Below are 9,636 nucleotides of genomic sequence, written 5' to 3'. Positions count from 1 at the left end.
GAGTATGGAGTGAAGATCAGAACCAGCATCTGGATCTCATCTCCTCTCCAAAATGAGCAAGCGTGCTCAATCAGAGGACAAACAAAAAGAGCCAAACAGATCCCATTTTTTTCTCTGGAGATGACAGGCCGCTTCTCTCCTATTCCTGCAGCTGTTTCTGAGCAACAGGGGCTCACACACACAGTGTCCCTGCTGGAGTTTTACAGCAAATCCTACATCTTACGAGAAACCAGCACATCCACGTCTCCAGCTAAGTGCAGCAGTGCTTGGGCTGCTCTTCATTCATGCATTTACGTGAACAGTTCTATCCAAAGCCAGTTTCTGTTTTGCACACTCTTACGCGGCACCCACTCATGATGCAGAACAAGGGAACAGCTGATGCTGCCTTCCCAGCCCACCTGTGGGTCTGGTATCCCTCCTTAAGCAAAAGCAAACTCTTGTTTAAGTCCTTCCTCAAATAATTCAAGATGATAACTCTGAAAATACCATTACCTTTTGAGCGCTGGGTGCTGTTCTAGCTAAAGTAAAACTCTGCCTCTCCGGGAAGCTGCACCCCGGGATCTCAACAAGGGGAGGTGGGTACAGCAGGATTTTAACTGCCTTCCTACTTCACAAGCAAAATAAAGAAAGGCAGAGAGAAAGCAGCTCTACAAACAGCTCCACCAACAGCCCGTGCCATGTTCTGGCACAAAGTCAGAGGGTACTGCTGACTGTACGATGATGCTGACAGTGCAATTTTTTTTCCACAGACGGAGGGATTGCTCCTCAATGACTTCTTTTCCTTGTGCAAGAACACAACAAAGTGCTTTCTTCTCCAGAAAATGGAGGAGCAGCATCCAGGGTGGGAGAAATTCAGCCTTCTGGGGTTTGTTTTCTGTCCCCTTTTCTTTGGTTCTGCTCATCTTTCACTGATGTTTTACTTTGGAAATTCCCCAGCATTCAAATCCTTTCAAGAAATAGTGTTTCCAGGCTCTTGCACAATTCCCTTTGGAGTTGCTGTGTTTACCCTTAGCCACTTTCCCACACACTGATCAACGTGAATGGCTCTTTCCCTCCTTCAGACTTTTACACCCTTTCCCTGTGGGACACCCTGAAATCACGGTCCCAAAACTTACTCAGCTGGAACACAGAGACTGCAAAAATTCAACTGTTGCTCACCAATAAGAATGAGCAGCTGCAATGGAACACCACTCTGCTTTCCCACATTCAGAGCTGGAATATTAATTAGTCCTTGCCCATGTTAAGTATGTAGCATAAAAATACCAGAACAGAGCTGGATGAGTGATACACGTTATTATTTCAATAGGGAATAAAGTGTTCTGGGAATTTGTGCATATCCTTCTCTTCTACATTCTGTGCTGTTGAGTGCTGTATAGGATGCCATGCACTGTACTACAGGATTGCCAAGACACTGCTGGAAGGTGCCCCAAATCCCCTGAGCTGACAGCTACATGTTGAGTACTCTTCCAGAGACACCAACAGCCTAAATAGGTGTTAAGTATGGATAGAAAAAGCAAAGGTATGGAGAAGTATTTACAACAGCTAAGTAATATGGTTCGGTGTCTGCCATGTCCTGCAAATGCTACGAGAGAGCTATTGGGAAGGGCGACAGCGCCATGGCAAGCATTAGAAAACACAGCCCTGAGCAAGGCTCCTGCTGGGCAAAGAGATGGAAGATACCAACAGTGCTATAGTCCTTTCCCAAATCATACAGCAGAAACTTTACCAGCACAGAACTTTTCATAGAATCACCAAGGTTGGAAAAGACCCACAGGATCACCCAGTCCAACCATCCACCCATCACCAATATTTCTCACTAAACCATGTCCCTCAACACAACGTCCAAACGTTCCTTGAACACCTCCAGGGTCGGTGACTCCACCACCTCTCTGGGCAGCCCATTTCAGTGCCTGACCACTCTTTCAGAGAAGCAGTGTTTCCTACCATCCAGCCTGAACCTTCCCTGGCAAGGTCCCTTCCCTTTCATCTCTTTGCTTCGATTTACTTCTGCTCTATTCACCACAAGCTTCATCTAGGCTCCAGCCCAGAGATAATAACGCGTGGACTTCCATGGAAGTCATTAAAAGAAAGTTAGTGGCACAGTGAAAAATGGTAACTCGGGAAACCCTTAAGATGTTATTTTTTCCATCAAAAGCAGAGCCACTGGTCGCAGTATCAAAGGGCAGATGGAAGCAGCAGCTTTTCACAAAACATAGGTCAGCCCAGTAAATCATGCACACAGACATGCCTGGTTTGTGTCTGCTACAGATTAAAGGACTTTCAGCAGGGAGTCCTATTTTAATTATGATTGAGCTAATTTGAAAGCTTTAGGAACACAGAAAGCGGATCTCATTGCAGACACCTCCAGGGCTTCGTGCTAGCAGCCAGAATAGCTCTGACACAAAATGTCAGTGGACATGGTCCCTCAGCCTCAAAGATTGACCTCTCTGGAAATCAAGAAACCCAAACCCAAACCCAACTCCAGGTGCCTCAGCCTGGGACCAACTTTCCTTTCTGACCTTCCCCTCTGCCTGTCCTGGCAGCTTTCACAGTCCTTTCACTTCTAATGCAAGGTTCGGGCAGAGCATTCAGGACACTGTACTGGGCTAAGAGCCACCCTCCCATCCAGGCAGCACTAATGCTTTGACAGAAACCTGCTGCTCATTTGCTTCCCTTTTACAGTCTCCTGTGTTGATCTTGATCTTGATCCCTTAAGCCTCACTGAGGAGTCCACGCAAGGACCTGCAGTAAAGGCTTTGGGAACGTGCTCTAAAAGAACAAGCAAAGAGAAACAAACCCTTTGAAAGGGCTGCCTGTCTTGTGACAGACCCCTCAGCCAACTGAGCCAGCTCTTAGGGGCCCCTTCTGAAAAACAAGACAAAGCACGGTCACAGCCCAGCGGGAGCCCTGGAATATGAACTGAAAGGAGATTTGCAAAATGAAAGAAAAAGGGAGATTTGAGTAACTGCCTGCTGTTATTAACAAAAATATATCTGTTCAACCATAACCCTGTGCCTACTGCCAATGTTTGGCTTCTGCCGCGTTGGCACCTTGGCCAGTTAGTGGAATTTCCTGATAAATAAATGCACGTCTGCTGTGACAAGAGTTCAGTGTAAACACAGAACCATCCCAAATTACAGCTCCAAAACAAAAAACTACATTTATTAGGACCCACTAGAAACCAAAACCAATTCCCTGCCCCAGTTCTATTTGTGCTGGCATTTAGATTAAAGGTGTTGACTGCCAACAATCACAACAGAAGCAGCGACAACCTAGCTACTGCCATGTTACCAGATGGACATCAATCCCAACAGATTACATGACAGAGAATAATGTTTAGGTCAGACTATCATTAGGAGCTGCTACCCATAACATTTCGCATGAAAATGGAAGACTATACTTGATGTGAAGTCCAAATAGCTTCACTGGTGGTTCTTCAGCAGCAAAGTGAGGATTAATGGGAACTACGTGCCGCAGTTTGACTCTCAGAGCACAGGTACCTGTATCTTTTAAATCAAAGTAGCATCCTTGATAACAAGGTCAGAAATTGGAACCAGACCTCGCTTTCCTCCTTACTTCACGCTGGTGTTTATTCATTTGCAAAAGCAAATTCCCATCCTCCGAATTTTGCTCCTGTCGAGAACTGAGGTGATTTTTACCTGGGGTGGTAATTTGGTATCTCTAATCAGCCCTAAAATGTCAGTAATATTAAAGCAACGTAAAAGAAATGGAAGCATTTAAAAGATGACCAGTGACCTTATGGATTTCTTCATGGTCGACTTAATTCAGCTGCAGCCAGAGTGCAGTCAGAGCAAAGGGATTCTTGCCAAGGGGCTGCCTTTTCAAGACACTGCCAGGAACTCCCTTAGGAGACATGCATAGAACCACAGCTTTGCATACACTTAAGAATTAGCACCTCAGCAGCACTGCATTCTGTGTAAACAGACTGCAACAGCCACACAACCTGATGTAAAGCAAAGAGTAATCTCTTCCCTATTCCTCAGTGTTCAGTCATTTCCCTTCACTGGAATTAACAGGAATGTCACATTCAACTGTTCTACAAAATGGCACAGAACGATGCAAAACCGCTAGCAGGAGGCAAGGACTCACACAGCTACAGCCTGCCAACTGTGGTGAAGCAACATGAATGCCTAGAGGTTAAGCTCACAAGGACAGGACGTAAAGAAACTGGGATAACTCAGACATGCTAGAGATTGAGGAATGAATATACGCGGCTGAAAAGCAGAACACATTTCTGGGAAACAGAGGAGAGTTTAAGAAGAGAAAACAAAAGAGATACAGGCTTGAAAATGATGCTCATAGGTTCTTTATGAAACGGTGAGCCCCGTGCTCTCCCTGGACCTCCATGCGATTCTAAATGCAGTTTGATAACAGGGCCCCTTATAAGGACACAGTGAACTCAATCTCTATTTAGATAGGAGAATAGCTCTAAGAAAAATGAGTGGGTGCTGCAGTGGTATTGTTTTAACCGTGGTTGTGCTGGGGTAAAACAGCTATGTTTTGTATGCTCTTTTGCTCTCTAGGGCTGACATCTCTAATCCTTTTAGTTCATGTGGACCACCACGGCAGGCTGTGTTATGAGAAACATCCACGCATGATCCATCTGTGCCTCAACACATTTAGAAACTGACACTCCATTTAATTAATAGGCTGGGAGATGAGGACACCTGCAGCAAGAGGGATAAGGCATCTTCCCCAGGCTTTTGTTTGCCTCTTTAAAAACACAGTCAAGAGGAGCTCTAAGGTGACACCTGAGTGCCACAGCAATTGCCCAGTGTTCAATGTTTTTCCTCACTACAACCTTGTGAAAGAAGGAAAGCCCTATAACCTCACATACACGTACATATATATGTATGTATAATATATATATATGGGAAAAATGAGGCCTGGAAAGGCTAAATGACTAGTGGTAATCCAGTGAAACTGCCTGCTGTGAGACTCCTTACCTACTTAACTGAGGCACACACAAGTTGTTAGCTTGCTGACATGCCCTTGAAGATGTCAGACAAGGAGCAAAGCATAAGGCATTAAGAGAATACTCATTAAGAAAGGACCTCTTTTTTTGAGGTCCTGTAACAGATCCTCCTTCACAGTCTCTGGGCAGTTTCCCATTTGTGCATACATCAGCTTGCTTCTCAGGCTGAAACACCCAATTTCCAAAGCTTTCAACTGTCATCTCCTGGTCACTCACCCCAGCAATTTATGTTGATTTCTCTCATCTTGCAGCCAGGAGCTAAAAATTGCATGTTCTAAAAGCAAACGCTTCAAATGGGTAAATGACTGCAGAATCAGAAAGGATACAGATCAAAGACTGCTGGCAGACAGCCGCTAGTGGGAGAGAGACATTCTGTTTCTCAAACAGTGCTTTCAGAGGGGAAGAGGAGATTATTAAAGGTATCATTAAATAGAGTCACTGCTCTTTGAGAAGAGTACTATCTGCTTTGAAATGGAAGGATAAAATTTAATGGATAAAAATGCCCTATCGGTCACAAAACCAACGAGCTACAGCTTACTGCATCCATATGACGACTCTGAACTGTCTCCCTTCCTAAGGCAACTACTTAGTCTATACCGTATTTTATTTAGCAGCATAGAGCTCCATTTACTTGTTAAGTAATTTTTTTTGGTGTACTGGGGCTATAAAAGTGCCTGGATGCTGACTTAATCCAAGGACATCTCGCCATGGTGATGGCTCTATAGGATCCTTGGGGAAACTGCTTGTCAGACACACCGGAGCCATCACCCCTCCCTCCCATGATGGCCATCTGGGCAAGTGTGGGCACCCAGTGGTGTGATGGAAATGCAGCCAAAGGCAGCCCTGAGTATACCACTGCAACTCAGAGGAGAAGTGACATTGCGTTCAATGGCATTTTGCAGGAAAATGGTGAACTGGGAAATGTCAGTTTGGCAAAATATAAACTTAGAATCATAGCATGGCCTGGGTTGAAAAGGACCACAATGCTCATCCAGTTCCAACCCCCTGCTATGTGCAGGGTCACCAACCAGCAGCCCAGGCTGCCCAGAGCCACATCCAGCCTGGCCTTGAATACCTCCAGGGATGGGGCACCCACAGCCTCCTTGGGCAACCTGTTCAGTGCGTCACCACCCTGTGGGGGAAAAACTTCCTCGTAATATCCAACATAAACCTCCCCTGTGTCAGTTTAAAACCATTCTCCCTTGTCCTATCACTGTCCACCGTTGTAAACAGCTGTTCCCCCTCCTGTTTATATGCTCCCTTCAAGTACTGGAAGGCCGCAATGAGGTCTCCTGGGAGCCTTCTCTTCTCCAATAAATAGCAAGGAGAGCTCTAACAGCACGCTTGAAGTCAATGCTGGGCAACTGCACAAAGGCCTTGCTTTAGACATATGGGGAATATCTAGAAACAAACAAAGCTGTATATTTCAACTTGAAGCATCGTTTCCTTCAAAATCAACAGGAGAAGAAATGGATCAAACTCTGGATCCAACAGTTGCTTTAGCTCCCTGCTTAATACATCACACACTGTACTGCCAAGAGTCACATCTTATTGCAGGTTTTGAAAAGCCCGGGTTACTTATTCCACAAGCTTCTGGATCCACAGAATAACGGAATAAATCCAGCTTTCATTTAAAAAGTATATTCTAGCACTTCATATTGATAAGAAAATCTTCAGTCCTAAATTTGGAAACCTGAGAGTACACATAAAAAGGCACAAAATACACTCTATAGTAAATGAGAGGATTGCTAAGGTATCCTCAAGGCTGTGGGAGGCAAGCTGGTGCTGGGGACTACTGACACAATGCTGCCATGCAGCACTCTATGCAATCTCTATTTTCAGAAATTAAGCACAAATGTAACAAATTTGCAGAAATAATTAGGAGAAATGAATGCATATAACAGAAATTAACTGATAAAAGAAAAAAAAAAGTGTTTTTTTTCTCTCCTTTGGGTATACAGCGTAAGTTACTTCAAAGATCCCTATTCCCTGCAGGGCTGTTCTGACCTTCTTTCCACCAGCCCCTGGAGATGGCACATCTCAGTATGTACCCATTCTGATGCACTCCTGTCCCCTGCTTCTGGGTCTTCCCATACCAAAGAGTTTCTGCAAATTTTACTTTAAAAGACAAAGAAAATGCTCTCTGATGTAACAGAATAACTATAGCATGAGCAAAAAGGCAGAGCTACATTTCTAGGGAGCCTTCAATTTCTGCCTGAGAGTGCCCTGTGATCCACGGTGCATACATGCACAACAGCCTCACGTGTCACTAGGATGGCTTCCCATAAATGGAAGAGGAATCCCACATAGAGGGCCCTATCCTTTGGGAACCGTCAGTTTTCTGTCAGATCCTACTACAATGTATGTACTTCTTTAGTCAGAGAGAGAAGTTTAACACTTGATTTTCTTTTTTGTCCTACCCAAATAAATTAAAGGCACAATAGATTACTCATAGACCTCTATGCTAAAAGCAGTCAGGTGTGGATATGTTGCCCTGCAGTGGTTAAATACATACTGAGAGCCTGCTGTCACTTCATTCAGAAGAGGTTACACATAATGTGTGGGTTATTTTTTTTTTCTCCTCAGACAACAAAGGAAGCATCATTTTTATCCAACAAACTGCCATCAAGCCCTAGCAGGTCTGAGCATGTAAGGGAAGGGACGGTGTAATGTTGACATCTGCATGTGTTGAACAGGTTTGGACAGAAACCTTGCTTCAGCTGAACCAGAAACATTTCCACCGTTCTGAAAATGCCCCTTTTCTCTCCACCTATAGGACTCTGGGCTTTGTTCCAGCTGAATTCTCATTATCCAGTAGTCTGGTTTTGCTCCCATCAGACCATGTTTTCTAATCATTTCATCTATCCTTGACATACCCAACACCCAAACAACTCTCCAGCCAAGAGAACATTTGGATAGAGCTCCTTGCTGTTATGACATTCTAACCTGTCCTCACAGTAGTGGATGAAATCAATTTCATCCTGCACAAGCAACAAGGTTTGTCTCACTAATCAGAAATCGATGCTGTTTCTTTAAATTAGGTTATTTCTACTTCACCAGTTTCCCTCAGATTTATTGATTAACGTAATCAAGTTAAACACGAGGGAATTTGTTCCCAGCTTGGACTTCTGGCTGCTGAATCTGAGTCCGACTTCAGCAGATGCCAGAGCGGGCAAACGCTCACCTGCTTCTCCCACCGCTATCCACTGACTGTATAAAAGATTGTATCTTTTGCTGCAAACTCTGCTTTACTTTGAAGCCCATTACCATGTCATTTGTTTTTATGGCAATCACAACAACTTGGCTACCTCTGTTAAGCTTGACCAAAGCTGGAATGCTGTTACGATTACACTGAGGTGACAAAATGGCGGCTTACTCAGGTGAAGTGTTGGCATGGCTGAAGTTCATCACTTCAGCTGTGCACTTCCTCACCCAACAGAGAACTCTAGCAAAGCGACTGATAAAGAAGACAGAGCAAGCAGCAAAGCAGATAAATGAATGCAAACCATGCTTTGAGAAAGGAGCTCAAGCTCTAGCAATGTTTCTTTCAGGAAAACACACCAGTGATATCTAAAAAAAAAGTCCTTTTTGCTGCTGTGGCTTAAAGACTGCTACAATTGGGAGAAGGAGAAAAAGGAAATCTGGGTAAATGGCATATCAGCAGATGGCACAACGTTTCAGTCTCTCCACCTGCAAACTGGGGAAAAGTACATACAAAATCCACAGATGTATGTTTGAAAATGCTGTATGTAAGAGTGACAACGGTGCTACCCCACTGATTTCAGCAGGCTCAAGAAGAGACCCATAAATATGGATAGACCACCATCCCACGGTCCTCCTCAGCAGTTCACACAGTTATTAAAATCATTCAATAAATTTCTCCCATTAAACTATTTTATTCATTCAATTGGATGAGTGGTGTTGTCATTCGTACGAAGCACCTCCAGTGTTCAGTTTCCACTCATTCTCTCAATCATTTATTTCTAACTGTTTTCCTTCTCTATCACCCACTGGAAATACAGCAGACCTCCCGTTTTCTTACCTTCTGGTAATCATAGCCATAACTTCCACAGCTGAACGCATTGCAGCAGCTTTGCCATCAAGTCACGACGGCTTTTTTTCCCCGAGCTAAAACAGCTCTTTATCCCCACCTGGAGGAGAGTCCTTTCAAACAGGAGTGTTCATTCTCTGCCAGTAACCGTTTACAGCCGCAAATGCTCCCGTAAAAACGCTGCCAGCGTCCCACCGGGGCCAAGCATTGCATCACAGCAAACACAGCTCCAGCAGCTCTGTTTAACTGCACCTTTGCACGTGTCGAAGCCTTCTGCCATGTTTCCAGCTTGCTGCGTTCAAAACACTGGGCATTTTTTTTTTTTTTAACATAACAGCAATAATCATACAGACTATAAAACAAGAAGCAAGCACGTGAATTCCCTGCCTGAGTTCCACGTGGGGCTGCCAGACAAGCTGTGAATGTCTCTTTTCCGTACTCAGGGAACTGGATTGCTCTGCTGCCGGTGAGCCGCTTGCTTCCCCTCCTTATACCCACCGAGGGTTGTGAGACACAAAGCAGGTTTGGATGCAAGCCCACATCAACACCAAGAATTAAAGTACTGCTTTAATTTCTGATCCTGTGAGCA

Source organism: Gallus gallus, chromosome 15 (assembly GCF_016699485.2).
Source record: "Gallus gallus isolate bGalGal1 chromosome 15, bGalGal1.mat.broiler.GRCg7b, whole genome shotgun sequence".
NCBI classification, from domain to species: domain Eukaryota; kingdom Metazoa; phylum Chordata; class Aves; order Galliformes; family Phasianidae; genus Gallus; species Gallus gallus.
Note: the sequence above shows the minus strand (reverse complement) of the source record.